The following is a 21,667-nucleotide window of genomic DNA, read 5'->3' as shown; positions in this document are numbered from 1 at the left end:
AAGGTCCCAGGGTGCCTATTTTGTTGAGGACTGAGATGTTATTATTCTGTGTACAGTGTTTCTTGCATCTTGTATCTGCAGTAAATGTCTCTATTTTTCATATTGTATGGCAGAACAGACCTTGTACATTCTATAGGTTACTTACAATTATGTAAATCTTGATAGATACATTTGCCCCCTAGCCTTTCTCTCTTGCCTCTTGTTCAGTATCTTGATTTGAACAGAATTTCAACAAACCATTTTTTGTGGCTTTCCCACAACCTTAGTATCTACAGAATTCCCCATTTGCAGTTGGAGAACTATTACAGCTCTTGCAGTCTGCTGCTGTTTCTTCTGTCTGTTGGTTTCGTTCTGTTATTCTGCTTATTCTCTTTCAGATAGTAAACTACAGATATGGACAGGTAAGATCTAGAAAAGCAAAATTGCAATTTACATAAGTATGCTCTCTCTCCACTTTGTCAAGTAAGTATTTATATGATTTGTTTCCTCTGGAAATTCCTATCTATGGATTCTCTACACTGTGTTCTCTGTGGTAGATCCACTTAATGTTCCATTAAAATCATTATTTCTTGTTGGTCAACTGTTAGGAGCAGAGAAAATTTAAACCAGCTACTAAATTAGAACTTTTGGTAATACCCTCTATTACTTGGATAATAGGGAGTAGCCATATACTAAATCAGTTTAGCAAGTAAAATTTAAAACATAGCAGCTGATAACTGAGAAGGAGATACAGTTCAGCAGGTTAATTTTAAAGACTGTAACTTTTGATTCTCCTATTCTGAGTAGAGTACTAAACTTTTCTGGTATATTGTTAATTAGAGTGATGTTCTACTTTGCCAGGTCATGTCTGAAATAGCTATTAAAAGTGAATGCGGTGCTGTAACTGGGCAGCCTAGGGTCTGGCTGTTTGTCTCTCTGTATATGCATAACACGAAGATTTGTGGGGAATGAAACAGGTTTCCTTCTATTAACAGGCTTCCCATTTTGAGGGGCTGGGAGCAATCCTGCTCTGAACCCACCTCTCCTAGAAAGCACAGAAATCCAGCCATACCCTGGAAGATTAAATTCCAAATTGATATACAGAAATTCTTCATGCCCTGGCTGGTATGGCTTAGGGAATTGAGCACTGGGTTGTGAACCAAAGGGTCACCAGTTCAATTCCCAGTCAGGGCATATGCCTGGGTTACAGGCCACGTTCCAAGTAGGCGACACAGGAGAGACAACCGCACATTGATGTTTCTCTCCCTCTCTTTCTCCCTTCCTTCCCCTGTCTTTAAAAATAAATAAATAAAATCTTTTTTAAAAAAGTCCTCTTATTGCTTCTCTGTAGTCCAAGGCTGTTATTAGAATGGGTCTCTGTCTTTCCAGCTCTAGGCCCTCTCTCTCCCTCATGCTAGAGTTGCCATTGCCTCTCAGCAGCTCTGTCTCTGTCTCTGTCTCTCTGTCTCTGTCTCTGTCTCTCTCTCAGGGTCTAGGGTGGATTGCTAGATTACTCCAGATGTTTCTTGTGTCTTGTGTCTTGTATCCAGATGGTTGTTCAGGGGAAGCTCCATTCATGGAGAACTTCCCAACTCGTGCCTCCATGTGTTGCTCTCAGCCTCTGTGCACTGCTCTCAGGGCGAGACAATAGAAGCAGTCCAGGACCCATGTGCTGGGCTGCACTGGGTAACAGCATCCCAAGGGCTGGCCCCTGGCGAGGAATGTATTCCAGCTTGGGGCCCTGCCTCTTGGAACTGGTTTTCAAGCACATGAGACCTAAGATCCAATTGGTCCCAGCATCTGCCGCTTCCACCAATGTAGGGTAAAGTGAGAGAGAGAGAGGCTTCTGCCCACCTTCTGTTTTAAAGTCCTCTGCCAAAATCCCACGTGCACCAGAAGCCAGTGGGAGTGTCTAGCTTTACAATCAGTGTGTTCCATATTCTCCATGTTTGCCTTTTCCCCCCTCTCTCAGCTTCCACATTTAGCAAGGGGGGCAAAGTCTTAAATCACACATGCTCTATACAAGCTCCCTTCTGCTGAGACACGAGCTGGTCGGCTGCCTTCTGCAGCAGCCCCTCCCTCCACCGGAGTGGGGAGGAACAAGCCACTTATAATCTTTGATTCTGCCTTGGAGTTTTCTTCTTGCCCTCTGCCTTTTCCCAGGGGTCTGGCCTGACCCCTATGTTATAGTGCTACTTTAAATGTATTTAATGTAGTGTTAATTTAATGCTCTGTTAATGGTAGAGTAATAGTAATGGTTATAGATCATAAATATCTTTTGATACCTTTAAGATGAATCCATGAAAGAGAGAAATATGCACATACATATAAAGTCCTCCAAAGTTTACCATGTGATTTCAGGGGTTTCATAGGCTTCCTAAAGACTGTTCGAGGTTGATGACCTTTAGGAAAGAAATCCTGGTCAAGAAACTTATTTAAGATTAGATACTTTTATCTGTGGGTTTCCTTTTTTAAGATTTTATTTATTTATTTTTAGAAGGAGGGGAAAGGAGGTAGAGAGGGAGAGAAACATCAATGTGTGGTTGCTTCTTGAATGCCCCCCACCAGGCACTCAGCCTGTAACCCAGGCATGTACCCTGACTGGGGAATTGAACTAGTGACCCTTTGGTTCACAGGCTAGCATTCAGTCCACTGAGCCACACCAGCCAGGGCTATCTATGGATTTCTAATATCTTTTTCAAGGTAATAGTTTCATGATTATTTCTTTTAATGTATTCTTTTTATTCTTTCACAGTCCCGTATGTCTGATTTAATATACTGTTTCTTCTGTCACTTTCATTTTGTTCATGGCACCAATCACTAGTAACTTCATTTTTTTCTGTAAGTGAGATTTTATTGGTTGTTTCGAGGATAAGTATACAGACATTTCAATTTGTATACAATTCTTAACATACATAACAAAAATGTAAAGTCAGGAATTCTGGCCAAGGTAGATGCATATATGTAGATATGCTTTGCTTCTTTGTACAGCCAAAAGAAGGACAGCAATTAATTAAAAAACAATAAACAACCAGAACTGCCAGAAAATCAAACTGTATGGAAGTCCAACAACTAAGGAGTTAAAGAAGAAACAGTATTCCAGACTGGTAGGAGGGGCAAGATGGGCACCAGGGCTGGAGAGGACACACTGCAAGGCACCAGCTGGCAGACCTGGAAGTCCCACATTTGCTTGCAGATAAACTGGGAGGAGCAACTGGGGAATGAGACAGACCATGAGACCCAGGGTTCCAGGACAGGGAAGTAAAGCCTCAAAACTTCTGGCTGTAAAATCCTCTGAGAGTTGCAGTGGTGGGAGAAACTTCCAGCCTCATAGGAGAGTTTGTTGGAGAGACCCATAAGGTGCTAGAATGTTCACAAACCCACTACTCAGGAATCTGCTCCAGAAGGGCCCACTTTGCTTCTGGGTAGCAGAGGAAGTGACTGAAAGCAGGCTGAGAGCTGAGCAAGTGGCGTTGTCCCCTCTCTGACCCCTCCTCCACATACAACACCATAACCTGGTGAAGCATGTTGCCCAGTCCTGACCAATGCCTAAGGCTCTGCTCCTTACAACCTAACAGGTGCACTGAGACAAAGAAAAAATGGCCCAAATGAAAGAACAGATCAAAATTCCAGAAAAGAACTAAGCAACAAGGAGGTAGACAACCTATCAGATGCAGAGTTCAAAACACTGGTAATCAGATGCCCACAGAAAGGGTTAAGTGCAGCTTCAAAATAGAAGAAATGAAGGCTATACAAAGTGAAACAAAGGAAAATATACAGAGATCCAACAATGAAGGGAAGGAAACAAAAGGAAGAAATAAACATCCAGTTGGGACAGAATGAACAAACAAGAATTCAAAAAAATTAGGAGAAACTTAGGAACCTCAGAGACAACTTTAAATATTCCAACATCCGAATCATAGGGCTTCCAGAAGGAGAAGAACAACAGCAAGAAATTGAAAACTTATTTGAACAAATAATGAAGGGAAACTTCTCCAATCTGCCAAAGGATATAGACTTCCAGGAAGTCCAGGAAGCCCAGAGAGTCCTAAAGAAGTTGTACCCAAAGAGGAACATACCAAGGCACATCACAATTAAATTACTCAAGATTTTAAAAATGGGGTGAGGTAGAATTCCCTTCTTAAGAAATGTTTCTGGAGCTACTAAAAAACTTGCATATACAAAATAGTTGATAAAAATATTCCTCTGGATTGTAGAAGAATGGAGACAGGGACCAATGGTAAGACATGATATATGAAATTAATCAGACTTGGCTACGCTTCCTCTGCTTCTTCTGAGGCTGGACTCTCCTCGTTTTTAGTTTCTCCATTTTCTGTAGGTAGATGATTAGGTTTGTAGTTAGCTACTTCAGCCTGTTTTCCCTTTGCTCCCCTTTTCCTTTTTATTTATACTTTTTGTCTGCAGATTTATCCTTTCCTGCCACCTTTTTTGGCTTGGTTTCCACAGGTTTAGCTGACAACCTCCCTGATCTTTGGGGCTCCTCCTTTGCTGCCCCTTTGATGGAGCTGACCTTCCTCTAGGGCATCATGCTGGTGAGTCAGGTGTAGGCAGAGTGCCTGAGAGCCCCAGTGGGCAGAGAACCTTTACAAACCTAAACTGCCTGGCTGCTTCTACTTCATTCGCCTCATTTGTAGCTTTAATTGAAACTGCTCTTACTCCTCTGAAGAAAATCTCATACTGAATTATTTTGTTTTTTCTCTTACTATATTTGAACAAATTCGTACTCTTAAAGCTAATAGTTCTTCTTAACTGTCTACTTAATAGTGCTTCTGGGAATTACTTAGGTGGGTTGGAGTAGGATCATATGGCTCCCTGTTTCTGTTTGAGGGTTGGTATGCTGGGGTAATCTTAGAAAATTATCTCTCTGTGTCAATAGGAATTGCCTCTGTGCAGATTTATGTCTCTAATTACTGAAGTTATAAAACAGGTTCACGTTTCACATCTTAAAGTTTTTATTCTTTAAATCTCTATTGCTGTAACACAAATTCTATCATTGTTAGGGTGAAATAGTTATTTCATAATACTTTATTATGTAATATTAAGTAGTATTTTCATACTTAGTATATATCTTTGTTCTATATAGTGCACAGAAAACTTTATATCCTTGTTGTGCTGTAGAATATTCTACCTTGAACTCTTGTGATAGAGCAGAGAATAAGAATTAGGAAACTGGGAAAGGGCAATCCCTTTTCTATTAATTTTATATTAAAAAATAGGATTAAGGTAATCCCACATTGATAGATTTTCTACATACGGGAAAATATACCTATATTTCTTTCTTTGTGCTTAAGGTCCCTAAATGAATCCTGAATTATATGGTGATTAAATGTTCACTTTCTTTTTTTAAGTCAAATGTTTTTGCATGTATTCTGGCTAAAGATATTGAGGAGGGACACAGTAAAGTAAGAAGCTAAATATCTTGCATTCTTCAAAAACCATTATTTTAGTGTTCAGGCCCTTAATATGCCTATCACTGGTTGGGGAGATGAGGTCTCTGGTGGAGTAAGTTCTGCTGTGCACCACACTTCTCTTTGAGAAGCTCTCCTCTTCAAGGGAGTTTAGCAAGGATGAAATAACTAATCTTGACTGAGCTCCTAGTTTGTATTAGGCATTTGCTGTGTACTTATGTGAATTATCAAAGAAGTAGCTCCAAATCAGAAAACTGATACTCTCATTTTTCCAAATTTATAGTACATTTGAGTGGTACGTCCAGATAAGAGTCCAGGACTTAACTTTAGAGTCTGTGTTTGAAAAAATAAGTAATTTGTTTAGGATTACATGAACATGGCAAAAATTAAAACAGTACAGAATGGTATGTATTAGTGGGAAAATCCATCACTTCCCTCTGTTGTCCCTAGTTTCTTCTCTATTGCCAGACATATTTTATCCTTATGTAAGTTGTTGCCTGCTTGCCTCCCTTTCTCCCTCTATCTATCCCATCCCTATGAAACAAATATTAGTATACTGTTTTACGCCTTGCTTTTTTCACTTAATACATCTCAGAAATTCTTCTGTACAGGTCTCATGTGTTCGTTTTAACAGTTAAATAGTGTTCATTAACTACTTGTCTGTCTTGGATATGTAGGTTATTTCTGCATGTCAATTAGCTATTATTAAACAATAATACTTAATCTTCCAAAGAAGTTGTACCAATGTATATACATTTCTATCAATAGTTTAAGAAAGTGCCTGTTTTCCCTATACCTTCATCTACCCAGTTATGTTATCAAACTTTTCATCTGTGTCTGATAGATAAAAAACGGTCTTACAGTAGTTATAATTTGTACTTCTATCATTATGAATGAAGTTGAACCATTTTCCTTATTTTTAAATGCCAGTTTTTTCTTTTTGATATGTAAGAGCTATTTACATGCTCTATAAATTTGCTATAAATTGCAATTTTTTTCAGTTTATGATTACCTTTGGATATGTTTATGTTATATTTTTATGAAATCAGATTTATCAGCCTTTACTAGTTGTTTGTGTGTGTGTATGTGTGCGTGCCATAGCTTAAAAGGCCTTCTATATTCTTCGATTACAAAAACTTTTCTCCAGTGTTTTCTGATATAATTTTGTGGTTTTATTGTTGAAGTCATTGCTCAAACATGACTTTCTTTTGGTATGAAGAATGAGGAAAACATTCAATTAAATTTATGGTAAAGTACATATAACAAAGCTTGACATTTGTAAGAGTACAAGTATAATTTTATTCCATTTACAGTGTTGCGAAACCATCACCATTATTTCCAGAACCCTTTCGGTACCCCAAATGGAAACTGTGTCCATTAGAAATAACTCCCTATTTCTCCCTACCCCCTAGTCCTTGGTAACCTCTACTCAACTTTGTGTCTTTGAATTTATCTATTCTAGATACCTCATACAAGTAGAGTTATGCAGTATTTGTCTCCGGATTATTTGACTTACCATAATGTTGTCAGTGTTGAACTATGTTATAGCCTATATCAACTTCATTCCTATTTATAACTGACTAATATTTCTTGGTATGTATGTACCACACACATTTTCTTTATTCATCTGTTAATGGACACACGTTATTTCTGCCTTTTGGTTATTGTGAATAATGCTGCTACTGTGAACATTGGTGTGCAGATATCATTTGGAGTCCCTGTTTTTGATTCTTTTGTATTTGGACCTAGGAGTGGAATTGCTGGATAATATTGATGGTAATTCTGTGTTTCGTATTTTGAGGAACTGCTAAACTGTTTTTCATAGTGGTTGCAAGATTTTACATTCCCACCAGCAATGTGCAAGTGAAACTGGAAAAGTCAGCATTCATGCTGCCTATCACTACCAGAACCATAAATTGAGACAAGAATTGAATCTTTATGGGAATTCAATTTAGATGCCTATAATCTGAGAAGATGGTGGCTGATGTACCTTAAAAACCATCTTAAAAACCCCATCTGAAGGTCATCTTTATTTTCTTTAATAAGGGGAAGAAAAGGATCAGTAAGGGGTTTGGAATTTAGAGAAAAAGGTTAATCAGATAAAAGTTATGGTCCAGCAATTTTCCTAGCATCCCTTCATCTGTGATGACCAGTGATTCTTTATGTGTGTCCTGGTCAACAGACATTCCTTCCCTGGAGCATAATGGCTTAGATACTGTCATGATAGCTTGCAATCCTCCTGAAGCACAAAGGTTGAATTCTTGCTGGTTTCCAGGAGTTAAGGCAGGTCCAGTCATGCATTCCAGTTCCTGGAACAGCAGCTCTACATGCATTAATCACTAAGTCTATTGACTGTAACTAAAGCTAAAAATTTTTTAACTCATGAGTTAACCTATCACAAGGATTCTTATTTCTTCACATTCTCATTAATACTTGTTATTTTCCACTTTGAAAATTATAGTCAGGGCCTAGCCATGAGTGTGTCTGCCTATGGCCAGCTTGTAGTGTGTGGATTCTTAACTTTGTGTGGGAAAGATTTTACAACATAAATCCAGGTGACTATGAGGGTACGTTTATTAAAGCTGGGGACAGTAAAACACTGAAGGGCTTAGCATAGAAGCAACAGAAGAGCCTAGGCTAGGCTGCTTTGGCTCACTGAGAAGTCAGAGAAAAGGAGATTAGGTTCAGGGGATTAGGTTGGGAAGAGCTGCCGTTTTGCCCATTCCAGCCCAGATTGTAAGCCTCTGGTTAGAGTTTAGGAGATGTATGCCTGTGGGGGAAGAAGTGAGGGACAAAGGGGGGAAAGGGAATGGCATAAGCTGCTCCCCATTGCACTAGGGTCCTTTGTCTTGAGTTTCTTTTTCTCTCTCTTGCAAGTGGGAATCTTAGGTGAGAGTGTTTCAGCAGAATATTCATCAGTTTTCCAGGTGTGCTCTTTCAGGGTCCTGGTTTCTATGATTGGTCAGTTCCAGACAGGGAGTTGTTAGTCATTATAGCTAGTCTTGGAATTGCCTACCTTGTTCTACTTTTTCTGGGACTGCAGTTGGAATACAGCAGAGGTCTAGATGTTATCTCTAGGGAGGGTGACTTTCTATATCTGGCTATAAATTGATCGGCCATTTTGTTCACCTGTCTTCTCTAAGTTTTTCTGTTGCTCTTGTCCTGGCTTTTACTGGCCTGCCTCAATGCACGTAAGTGTGAATTGGTATATCATTCTGTTTTAGATTTGTGTTTCCCTAATGACTAAGGATGTTGAGCTTCTCCATCATGTGCTTATTGACCATTTATATCTTTAGAGAAAAGTCTATTCAAAGCATTCACCTTTTTAAAAATTATATTTTATTGATTATGCTATTACAGTTTTCCCAATTTTCCTTGTCTATCCCCCTTCCACCCTGTACCCCCAACTCTCAGCATCCTTGCCCTTAGTTCATGTCCAGGGGTTGTACATATAAGTTCTTCGAATGCTGTTTCAAATACCATATTTACCTCTTCCCGTCTATTTTATGCCTACCAATTATGCTTCTTCTTCCCTGTACCTTCCCCCCCATTCCTCCCCACCCTGTCCCCACTGAAAACCCTCCATGTGATGTCCATTTCTCTGATTCTGTTCCTGATCTAGTTGTTTGCTTAGTTTTTGTTTTTGTTGTTTTTCTTTTTTTTTAGGTTCATTTGTTAAGAGTTGTGAGTTTCTTGTAATTTTACTCTTCATAGTTTTTGATCTTCTTCAGTTTCTTAGATAAGTCCCTTTAACATTTCATAGAATAATGGCTTGGTGATGATGAGTTCCTTTAACTTGATCCTTATCTGGGAAGCACTTTATCTGCCCTTCCATTCTAAATGACAGCTTCACTGGATAGAGTATCTTGGATGTAGGTCCTTGCCTTTCATGACTTCAAATACTTCTTTCCAGCCCCTTCTTGCCTGCAAGGTTTCTCTTCAGAAATCAGCTGATAGCCTTATGGGCACTCCTTTGTAGGAAACTCTCTCCTTTCCTTTTGCTGCTTTTCAGATTCTCTCTTTATCTTTAATCGTGGGTAACTTAATGATGATGTGCCTTGATGTGTGTCTCTTTGGGTCCATCTTCTTTGGGACTCGGGGCTTCTTGGGCTTCCTGGAAGTCTGTTTCTTTCACCAGATTGGGGAAGTTTTCCTTCATTATTTGTTCAAGTAAGTTTTCAATTTCTTGCTATTCTTCTTCTCCTTCTGCCACCCCTATAATTTGGATATTGAAACATTTCGGGTTGTCCAGAGGTTTGTAACACTCTCCACTTTATTGAATTCTTGTTTCTTCATTCTGTTCCAGCTGGATGTTTATTTCTTCCTTTTGTTCCAAATCATTGCTTTGAGTCCTGGTTTCCTTCCTGTCATTGTTGGTTCTCCGAGTATTTTGCTTTATTTCATTTTGGGTATTTTCATGTGTTCTTTCACTTTTCGACCACACTCAATCAGTTCTGTGAGCACTTTGATTACCAGGGCTTTAAATTCTTCATCAGAAAGGTTGACTATATCCTCATCGCTTAGCTCTCTTTCTGAGGTTATACTCTGTTCTTTCATGTGGGCCATATCTCTTTCTTTTTTAAAAAATATAGCTTATTGACCATGCTATTATAGTTGTCCCATTTTCCCCCCTTCACTCCCCTCCACCCTGCATATCCTCTCGCATCCACATTCCCCCCCTTTAGTTCATGTCCATGTGTTATACTTATAAGTTCTTTAGCTTCTACAATTCCCATACTATTCTTACCCTCCCCCTGTCTATTTTCTACCTACCATCTATGCTACTTATTCTCTGTACCTTTTCCCCCTTTCTCCTCCTCCCACTCCCCTGTTGCTAACCCTCCATGTGATTTCTATTTCTGTGTTTCTGTTCCTATTCTAGTTGTTTGCTTAGTTTGTTTTTCTTTTTGTTTTAGGTGTGGTTGTTAATAATTGTGAGTTTGCTGTCATTTTACTGTACATGTTTTTTTATCTTCTTTTTCTTAGATATAAGTCCCTTTAACATTTCATATAATAAGAGCTTGGTGATGATGAATTCCTTTCAGTTGACCTTACCTGGAAAGCACTTTATCTGCCCTTCCATTCTAAAAGAAAGCTTTTGCTGGACAGAGTAATCTTAGATGTAGGTCCTTGCCTTTCATGACTTTGAATACTTACTTCCAGCCCCTGCTTGCCTGCAAGGTTTTTTTTTTTGAGAAATCACCCTGTGATCTTATGGAAACTCCTTTGTAAGGAACTTTCTCCTTTTCTCTTGCTGGTTTTCAGATTCTCTCCTTATCTTTAATCTTGGATAATGTAATTATGATGTGCCTTGGTGTGTGCTTCCTTGAGTCCAACTTTTTTTGGACACTCCAAGCTTCCTAGAAGTCTATTTCCTTTGCCAGATTGGGGAAGTTCTCCTTTATTATTTGTTCAAATAAGTTTTCTACTTGTTGCTCTTCCTCTTTTCCTTCTGGTACCCCTATGATTCAGATGTTGGAATGTTTCAAGATATCCTGGAGGTTCCTAAGCCTCTCCTCATTTTTTTGAATTCTTGTTTCTTCATTCTGTTCTGGTTGAATGTTTTTTTCTTCCTTCTGGTCCACTCCTTTGATTTGAGTCCCAGTTTCTGTCCCATCACTGTTGGTTCTCTGTACATTTTTCTTTATTTCACTTAATGTAGCCTTCATTTGTTCATCTAATTTGCGACCAAATCTGTGAGCATCCTGATCATTAGTGCTTTGAACTGTGTATGTGATAGGTTGGCTTCATTTCATCACTTAGTTGTATTATTTCTGGAGCTTTGATCTGTTCTTTTGTTTGGCTTTTTTTTTTTTTTGTCTTGATTCAGCTGTTAGTTAGGGGCGGAGCCTTAGGTTTTCACCTGGGTGGGGCAACCCAGTTGCTGGGTTGTGAGGCAGTATGTGGGGAAGGGGGTCCAAGAGGGAACAATGGCACTTGCTCTACCCTGCTGGATATCAGTCCGTTTTGCCACTTGCCCCAAGCAATCTGGGCTTTTCTGGTGCTGATTCCTCGGTGGGCGGGTTTATGTATGTTCTAGGACCCTGTGGGTCTTTCCAGTGAACTCTCCTGTGAGGCTGGGAGTCTCTCTTGGAACCCCAACCCCCATAGGTGTTTTCAATGGTGTTATGAGGCTTTATTTCCCTGCAGTGGAACACTAAGTTGCACAGTCTGTCTCGCTCCCCAGTTTCTCCTGGTTATCTGTGTGCGAGTGTGGGACTCCAGTACACCAGCCATCTTGTGCACCTTGCTGCTTCACAGTCCACTGCCTTACTAGGCCCAGGGTCCTCCAGCCACCAGTTTATCGCCAGTCTGCTCCACCAGGCCACCCTACTCTGCTCCTCCTACCTGTCTGGATGAATGTTTCTTCTTTAATTCCTTGGTTATCGGACTTCCTACAATTCAGTTTTCTTTCGGTGCTTCCATACAATTCAGTTTCTTTCTTTTTTTGTTTTCTAAATTTTTGTTGTCCTTATTTTGGTTGTGTGAGGAGGCACAATGTGTCTACCTATACCTCCATCTTGGCCAAAAGTATGGGCCATATTTCTTTTCCTCGGCACACCTGAGAAGTTGTAAGGGGTTGAGGCCTTAGGAATTCACTCGGGCAGAGCAATCCTCTTTGCTGCACTGCAATACTGCCTGTTGGGGAGGGGCCAGAGGGGGAACAGTGCAGCCTGCCTGCTCTTCTCTAGTGCACTTTTCAACGAACTTTCACCTGTGAAACTGGTAGTTTTTCCCACTGGGGCAACCGCTGTAGTCTACAGCTACCTCTGAGTCTCAGTTTTCCCTTAATCAGCCCGTACTGCACAGCCTGTCGCCTCACCGTAGCCAGCCTTGCCCCCACTGTCCACTGCCTCACTGTGGTTTCTCTCCATCCGCTCGCTGCCTTACCAGTGTGGTTGGTCTGGTTGACTTTCTTTAATTCCTGGGTTGTCAGAGTTCCATGCAGTTTGATTTTCTGGCACTTCTGGTTGTTTTCTGATTTTAGATTGGTCGTTATCCTCCTTTTGGTTGTGCACAGAAGCAAAGGTTTTCTATCTACCCAATCTTGGCCAAACTTCCTACTGCCCCCCCTTTTTTAAAAAAAAAATAAGACTTTAGTCTGACCAGTCTGGCTTAGTTGGTTGTCATCCTGCAAAGCAAAAGGTTGCATGGTTTGATCCCTGGTCAGGGCATATACCTGGATTTTGGGCCTGGTCCCCATTTGAAGTGTGTGTGAGAGGCAACCAATTGATGTTTCTCTCACACATGGATGTTTTTTGCCCTCTCTTCCTCCCTTCCCCTCTTTCTTAAAATAAGTAAATAAAATCTTTAAAAAGGTAAAATTAAGACTTTATTTGTTTAATAATACTGCAGTTGTAGGTTCACAGCATAATGAGGGGAAGATACCAAATTTTCCTATATATCCCCTGCCCCTACACATGCATAGCCTCCCCATTTCCTGAATCTCTCACCAGAGTGGTATATTTGTTAAAATTGATGAACCTACATTGACACATTATAATTACCCAAAGTTCATAGATTACCTTAGGTTTCACTCTTGGTGGTATACATTCTGTGGTTTAAACAAATATATATTTAGCCATCATTATGGCATCATGCAGAGTATTTTCAGTGCCTTAAAAATCCACTGTAGTCTACCTATTCATTTCTCCCTCCCACTCATAAAACCCCTAATCTTTTGTTTTCATATTATGTATTTGCCTTTTTCACAGTGTCATATAGTTGGAACCATATAGTATGTCTATAGCCTTTTCACATTGGCTTATTTTGTGCATTTAAGGTTCCTTCATTTTGTTTCGTGGCTTGATAGCTCATTTTTTTTAGTACTGAAGCTGTTTTATTGTCTACATGTACCACAGACTATCCATTTCCCTAACGAAGGGCATCTTGGTTACTTCCAAATTTTGGCAGTTATGAATACAGCTGCTATAAACATTCATGTGCAGGTTTTTGTGTGGACATACTTTAACCTCCTTTGGGTAAATACCAAAAGAGCATGATTGCTGCATCATATATGCTAAGAGTATGTTCAGTTTTGTAAGAAGCTGCCAAACTGTCTTTCAAAGTAGTTGTACCATTTTCTATTACCGCCGGCAGTGAATGAGATTTATTGTTGTTCCACATTCTTGTCAGTATTTGGTGTTGTAAGTGTTCTGGATTATGGCCATTCAGTAAGTGTCTTTGCCTATTTCTAAAATTTTTTAATTGTTCTATTACAGTTGTCCCATTTTTCCCCCTTCGCCCTGCTCCACCCAGCCCACAGCCCTTCACAGTCAATCCCCACACTATTGTACATCTCCATTGCTCCTTGATATGTGTTCTTTGACTAGTCCCTTCCCCTTCTTTCCACCACTGTCCCCCACCTCCTTCCCCTCTGGCTGCTATCAGTCTCTTCCATGTTTCTATGCCTCTGGTTCTATTTTGCTTGTTAGTTTATTTTGTTCATTAGATTCTTGTTATAAGTGACATCATATTATATTTGTCTTTCACCAACTAGCTTATTTCATTTAGCATAGTAGTCTCCAGTTCTGTCCATGCTATAACAAAAGGTAGGATTTCCTTTCTGCTGTGTAGTATTCAATTGTGTAAATGTACCACACTTTTTTGATTCACTCATTTCTTTTTGGGCACTTAGGTTGTTTCCAGCACATGGCTATTTTAAACAGATATGCTAGGAACATAGGGGTGCTTACGTTTTTTTTGAATTAGTGTTTCAGGATTCTTAGGATATATGCCAGCAGTGAAATTGCTGGGTCAAAAAGCAGTTCCTTTTTTAATTGTTTGAGGACAATACTGTTTTCCACAGTGGCTGTACCAGTCTGCATTCCCACCAACAGCTCAGTAGGGTTCTCTTTACTTTACATCCTTGCCAGCACTGTTTGTTGATATATTAATGATGACCATTCCAACAGGTGTGAGGTGATACTTCAGTGTAGTTTTAATTTGCATATCTCTGATGGCTAGTGATGTTGACCATCCTTTTATATGTCTGTGGGCCATCTTTATGTTCTCCTTGGAGAAATGTCTGTTCAGGTCTTTTGCTCATTTTTTGATGGGATTGTTTGTCTTCCAAGTGTTGAGTTATATGAATTACTTATATATTTTGGAGGTTAAACCCTTGTCCAAGGTATTATTGGCAAAAATGTTATCCCATAAGGTTAGTTCCCTTTTCAGGTACTTTATTTTTCTTGTTGCTATATTAAATTGAATTTTCCCCCCACTTTCTCTTTTTGATACTTCATTGTTTGTTTACAGAAATGCCATTAATATCTGAGTATTGACTTTGTAACTTGCTATTTTACCAAATTCACTTCTTAGGTTTAGTAGGTTTTTGGTGGAAAGTATAGTGTTTTCTGTATACACTATCATGTTGTCTGTGAATAATGACAGTTTTACTTCTGCCTTTCAAATTTGTATACCTTTTCTTTTTTCCTGTCTGATTGCTGTGGCTAGAAATTCCTGTACATTATTGACTAAGAGTGGTGAAAGTAGACAACGTTGTCTTCTTCCTGATGTTAGGGGAAAGTTTTTCATTTTTACCATTTGAGTGTGATGTTAGCTAAGTTTCTTGTATATGGCCTTTATTAGGTTCAGGTATGCTCCCTCTATTCTGACTTTGCTGAGTGTTTTTATTATAAATCCATGCTGGATTTTATCAAATGCTTTTTGTGCATCTATTAATACCATGTGATTTTTATCCTTCATTTTGTTTATGTTGTGCATTACACTTACTGATTTGTGAATATTGTACTATACATGTCTCCTTGGAAAGAATTCCACTTGATCATGGTCGATGGTCTTTTTAATGTTGCTGGATCCAGGATGTCAATACTGTGTTGAGGATTTTAGCATCTGTGTTTATTAGAGATATTGGCCTGTAGTTTTCTTTCTTTGTTGTGTCTTTACCTGGTTTTGGAATTAGGGTGATACTGGTCTCATAAAAAGAGTTTGGGAGTCTTCCCTCTTCTTGAAATTTTTGGAATAGTTTGAGGATAAGAATTAATTTTTCTTTGCATGTTTGATAAAATATGCCTGAGAAGCTCTCTGGTTCAGGGCTTTTGTGCACTTGAAGCTTTTTGATTACTGCTTCATTTTAATAGTTGTTACAGGTCTATTCAGGCTTTCTGCTTCTTCTTGATTCAGTTTTAGAAGATTGACTGTTTCTTCAAATTTATCCATCTTGCCTAGGTTTTCCAATTTTTTGGCATATAGTTGTGCATAGTAATTTCTTACAATCTTTTGTATATCCGGTATCAGTTGTGACTTCTTTTTATTTCCGATTTTGTTTATTTAGTTCCTCATTTTTTTTGTTGATGAGTCTGGTTAAAGGCTCATCAGTTTTATCTTTTCAAAGAACCAGCTGTTGGATTTATTGATCCTTTGAATTGTTCTTTTAGTCTCTGTGGTATTTAATTCTGCTCAGATTTTGATGATTTCCTTTCTTCTACTCACTCTGAGCTTTGTTTATTGTAGTTCCTTTAGTTTTTGTAGATGTAGTGTTAGGTTCTTTACTTGAGATTACTCTGACTTATTCAGGTAGGCCTGTATTGGCTTTTACTCTCAGGATTGCCTTCACTGTGTACCATAGGTTTTCGGTTGTTGTGTGGTCATTTTCATCTGTTTCCAGTTCATTGATTTTCTTCCTTGATCTCACAGTTAACCCAATCATTATTTAATAACATGTTATATAACTTCCATGTATTTGAATGTTTGTTTGTTTGTTTGTTTGTTTTTTCCTTGAGGTTGGTTTCTAGTTTCAAGCCATTGTGATCTGAGAAGATGCTTGATATGATTTCAATTTTCTTGAATTTGTCAGGGCTTGTTTTGTGTCTCACCACGTGGTCTGTCTTTGAAAATGATACAGGTGTGTTTGAAAAGAATGTATATTTGAGATTGGGGAGGAGTTTCAGCCAATGAAGGCATAGGTAGAAACCCTTAACTTCATCTCACAACCAAAAGGAGTTTAACAACCAATCTAAAATCAAAAAACAACTAGAAGTGCCAGAAAATCAAACTGCATGGAACTCTGACAACCAAGGAATTAAAGAAACAGTCAACCAGACCAACCAGACCAAAGGTGAGCAGATGGAGAACCTGCAGCAAGATAGTGGACTGTGTGGGTTGGGCTGGCTGAACAGGAAATGGGACTCAGAGCTGACTGGACTAGGTCAGGGATTGATGCAGTGGGAGAAATTCCCAGTTGCACACAAGAGTACCTGAGTTGGAAAGTGGGGCTGGAGCCAAAAAGGAGAGCTGCCCTACCCTGATGAATACCTAAGGCCCTGTCCCCTTACAACTTAACAGTGTCCTTGAACAAAGAAATAGGGCCCAAATGAACAGAGAACAGAGCAAAACTCTAGTAAGAGCGCTAAATGATGAGGAGAAAGCCAACCTTTCTGATGGAGAGTTCAAAGCCCTGGTGATCAAAGTGCTCACAGAACTGATTGAGTGTGGTCGAAAAGTGAAAGAACACATGAAAGATACCCAAATGAAATAAAGCAAAATACTCGGAGAACCAACAATGACAGGAAGGAAACCAGGACTCAAAGCAATGATTTGGAACAAAAGGAAGAAATAAACATCCAGCTGGACCAGAATGAAGAAACAAGAATTCAATAAAGTGGAGAGTGTTACAAACCTCTGGACAACCCGAAATGTTTCAATATCCAAATTATAGGGGTGGCAGAAGGAGAAGAAGAATAGCAAGAAATTGAAAACTTACTTGAACAAATAATGAAGGAAAACTTCCCCAATCTGGTGAAAGAAACAGACTTCCAGGAAGCCCAAGAAGCCCCGAGTCCCAAAGAAGATGGACCCAAAGAGACACACATCAAGGCACATCATCATTAAGTTACCCAAGATTAAAGATAAAGAGAGAATCTGAAAAGCAGCAAAAGGAAAGGAGAGAGTTTCCTACAAAGGAGTGCCCATAAGGCTATCAGCTGATTTCTGAAGAGAAACCTTGCAGGCAAGAAGGGGCTGGAAAGAAGTATTTGAAGTCATGAAAGGCAAGGACCTACATCCAAGATACTCTATCCAGTGAAGCTGTCATTTAGAATGGAAGGGCAGATAAAGTGCTTCCCAGATAAGGATCAAGTTAAAGGAACTCATCATCACCAAGCCATTATTCTATGAAATGTTAAAGGGACTTATCTAAGAAACTGAAGAAGATCAAAAACTATGAAGAGTAAAATTACAAGAAACTCACAACTCTTAACAAATGAACCTAAAAAAAAAAAGAAAAACAACAAAAACAAAAACTAAGCAAACAACTAGATCAGGAACAGAATCAGAGAAATGGACATCACATGGAGGGTTTTCAGTGGGGACAGGGTGGGGAGGAATGGGGGGGGAAGGTACAGGGAAGAAGAAGCATAATTGGTAGGCATAAAATAGACTGGAAGAGGTAAATATGGTATTTGAAACAGCATTCGAAGAACTTACATGTACAACCCCTGGACATGAACTAAGGGCAGGGATGCTGGAGAGTTTTGGGATACAGGGCGGAGGGGTGTTAACGGGGGAGAAATTGGGAAAACTATAATAACATGTATACATGTAAACAAAAGAATGTGTATTTTGCTTCTTTGGCGTGAATGTTGTGTGAGAATCAATAATGCCATTTGATGGGGATTATTGTTCAGTGCTATAATATCCTCTTTAATTCTTTGCTTAGAAGGACCTATTCATTATTAGCAGTGGGGTGTTAAAATCCCCTATGATAACTGTCTTGCTGTCAATCTATTTCTTATAGTCCTCCAAGATTTTCCGTATATATTTAGGTGCTCCTATTTTGGGTGAATATGTTTAAAACAGTACATTCTCCTGTTGGACTACTCCCTTAAGTGTTATATATCGAACTTTTTATGTTGTTATGACCTGGGTTTTGAAGTCTATTTTGTGTGATGTAAGTATTGCTACTCCAGCTTTTTCTTCTTGTCTGTTTGCTTGTAATATATATATTTTTTGATAACTTCACTTTCAGCCTCTTTTGATTTTGTTTTGAGGTGGGTGTCTTCTCAACAACATATATGCTGGTCATTCTATGTCTTTTGATTGGAGCATTTAATCTCTTTACATTTAAGGTTATTAGTGATAGGTATTCATTCATTGCCATTTTTTTCTCTGTACCTGTGTTACTTTTTCTTTCTCTGGTTCTTCATCTTAAAGCAGTCCCTTTAACATCTCTTGCAATGCTCGTTTGTTGGAGATGGTTTTTTTTTTTGCTTTTTTTAAAAATCTGCAAGCTTCTTATTTTGCCTTCCAATTGGAATTGGAGCCTTTCTGGGTAGAGTAGTTTTGGTTGCATACTTTTGCTTTTCAGTACTTGAAACATTTTGTGCCATTCCCTTTTGGCTTGTAGTGTTTCTGTTGAGAAATTAGGTGATAGCCTTATAAGAGCTTCCTTGTGTGTTACTAGCTGTTGCTCACATCCTGCCTTTTAGATGATCTATTTGTGTTAAATTTTGTCATTTTAATTATGATGTGTCTTGGAGTGGGTCTCTTTGTGTTCATCTTGATTGGGATCCTTTGTTTTTTCCTAAGTTGTGTTTTTTCTTTCATCACATTAAGGAAGTTTTCTGTCATTACATTTTCAAAATGGTTTCTGTCCTTGCTCCTTTCATTCTCCTTCTGGTATCTCTCTGATGTCAGTAATATTATATTTCATGTTGTCCTGCAGCATCCTTCAACTGTCTTTGTTCCTTTTGAATCATTTTTCTTTTTGTTGTTGTGAGGTGTTTTTTCTCTAATTTGTCTTCCAGCTCACTCATTCAGTCCTCTACCTCATCTAGCCTGCTTTTAATTCCTTTATTGTATTCTTCATTTCAGATATTGTATTTTTTATTTCTTGCTGACTCGTATTCTTAGTTTCTATGTCTGTTTCCATGCTGATGTAATTCCCACTAAGTTCATTGAAGCTCCCATAGAGTTCCTTATAGTTCTCTTTGAGTTCCTTAAGTATCCTTATAACCATTATTGAGCTCTGTGTCTCATAGATTGTTTGCCTGTGTTTCATTTAGCACTCTTTCTGGACATTCCTCCTTTCCCTTAGATTTGGGGTTGTTTCTTTGTTTTCCAGTTTTAGGTGATTTTTTTGTTCCTGCATGTTAAATTGATCTGCTTTGACTCTCTTTCTTTGTGGGGTGGCCTTCTGTGGTCAGAGACATTTGGGACTCCATGGTACAGTCACCTTGATCTCCTGAGCTGGATGCTCTTAGGATGCCCTTTATGCCATTTATATGGCCTCTCTTATCATTGGGTTTTGGTTTTTGTTGGGTCATTCTTTAGTGGGTTCTTCCCTTCAGCTGGTTGAGTTTGAGTCACAGCACCCACCGTGTCTTGTATGCTGTTGTACAGGTATTGCCAGAACAAAACAGCCCAGGAAACAAAACCACACCTGCAAAAACATTCCCCAACCATAACCACACTATCAACAACAAATGAGCAAATATTTGAAAAGGTAGAAAGAGATTAAGACCTTTATAAGAAAGAAAAAGTGAATGTGCAATGACTGATGGAAAGGAAAATAATTTTGAGGGTTGAGGGAGGATTAATAATAAGAGCAGGGAATAGAACAGCAAGGCAAAGAAAGAAAATGAACTTAACAGTGTGAATAAAAAAGGGAGGGAGGCAGGCAAAATGGAGTAAGAAAAGGGAAGAACATAATATGAAGTTCAAGGACCCCCCCCAAAAAAAGTGAAAAAATAGGACCAAATTTGAAGAACAGCTCCCACCACAGCAATGTTAGTGACAAATACACAAAGAATAATAAAGTTGGAAAGAGAATCAGAAGGAAAAAAGAAAAAGATTATGAGATGTTTAAATGAGAGAAGAGTGATTTTGAGAGGATAGAAGAAGAAATAATGAGTAAGGAATAAAAACCAGGCTAAGAAAGAGAAACAATAAATTTTTTTTTTTAAAGAAAGAAAGCACAGGAGGAAGGAGAAATAGTAAGAGTGCAGAGTAGAAAAAAGGTGTAGAAAGGGAAAATAATCAAATTTAAAACAGAATAAGAAGGAGGAAGGGTAAATGGAGTAAATGAAGGGAGGAGTAAAATACGAGATTGGAAATAAAACTGAAATTTAAAAACCTAGTCAAATAATAGGAACAGACTTGAAGGAAAAGAGAAAAATGTTCAAAAGCTATACTGAAGAAAAAAATAACACAAATAATGATGAAGCCTGAGGTAGGAATTTGTCTCAGCAGAATCTTGTGTTTACCACTGTTTTCTCTTTCTGGATCCACCCTTGGTAATGTAAGATGGTGTCCTATTCCAGCTCTAGGCAGCCTGTTTGAGGCTCAGGCAATCCAGTTTGTGTCTGTCTCTTTCAGGCCTGGCTGTCTTCTATGTTCTGCCCTACTGGCTTTCCATTAACACAAGACCCTGGAGAAGTTCATTTAATGTCTGAGAGCACACTGCAAGTGTTGACGGGAGAGACCTGGTTCTTCTTGCTAACACATGTGAAAAATTACAGATCAGCAAATCTATTAGCTTGTAATCAGTTTTTAGTGGCCTGTTCACATGGAAGAGAACAGGACTGGCTAGAGTAAGGGGTGAAAGGCAAAGTTGCAGGGCAGAGCAGGACGGCAAAAGTTAGAGCAGCTGAAGGCCAGGGTGGCAAGCCCCTGGGCAGCCTGAGACTCGGTGGCCAAAGGCCCAGCGGCTGAGGAGCCAAGAACGTCAAGAGCCCCCAGAGCCCCCAAGAGAGATGGAGCAAGTCCTTTGTTCTGAGGACTTATATAGTTGGTGGGATAGGAGAAAAAAAGTTAAATATTGGTTAACGGATAAATGTGGTGCCAGCTTTCCTGGGGGAATGTGACTACCCAAACTTAGGTATGTGTGGGGTTCTGTTAGCCCCAATCCTTATCTTGCTCCAGACTCCATCTGTTCATCTTGCTGTAAAACAAATACATGACAGAGGCAGTTAATTAAAACTGGGGCACTTTCTAAAGTTATTTGTGGGCTTTTTCTGTAAGCATCAGGGACTCTCTGGTAAAACAGATAGTGACTAGAGGTAGACAGTTAACCAAAGTTGTTTTATGGGCTTCTTTGGGCACCGTGACCCTCTCCTGCATTCCAGGCCTTGAGATGAAAACACAGTTTCAAGGCTTTCTTTCCCAGATAGTGGAAATGCTATGTAGAATTTCAAGGACTTCCCTTCTTTCTTGCTAAATAGTGTTTCTTGTGATAATGGAACACCTGGCAATATTGTCAGACCACCCTCAGGACTGCTGAGTTAGCGTGTGAGACCTGT

At 39.1% G+C, this 21,667-nt stretch overlaps 1 protein-coding gene and 1 pseudogene across 2 annotated transcripts in view; one reads left to right on the top strand and one right to left on the bottom strand.

Annotated features, from left to right (window-relative positions):
- Window positions 1-21,667, top strand: part of PTPN2 (protein tyrosine phosphatase non-receptor type 2) — a 131,542-nt gene that overhangs the window by 9,682 nt on the left and 100,193 nt on the right. The gene's annotated exons all lie outside the window — the stretch shown is intronic.
- LOC119035817 (non-histone chromosomal protein HMG-14-like) lies at window positions 4,254-4,525 on the bottom strand (annotated as a pseudogene).

Source organism: Artibeus jamaicensis, unplaced genomic scaffold (assembly GCF_021234435.1).
Source record: "Artibeus jamaicensis isolate MK-2021 breed Jamaican fruit bat unplaced genomic scaffold, CSHL_Jam_final contig_511, whole genome shotgun sequence".
Lineage (NCBI taxonomy): Eukaryota > Metazoa > Chordata > Mammalia > Chiroptera > Phyllostomidae > Artibeus > Artibeus jamaicensis.
This window is presented reverse-complemented; position numbering and strand designations above follow the sequence as displayed.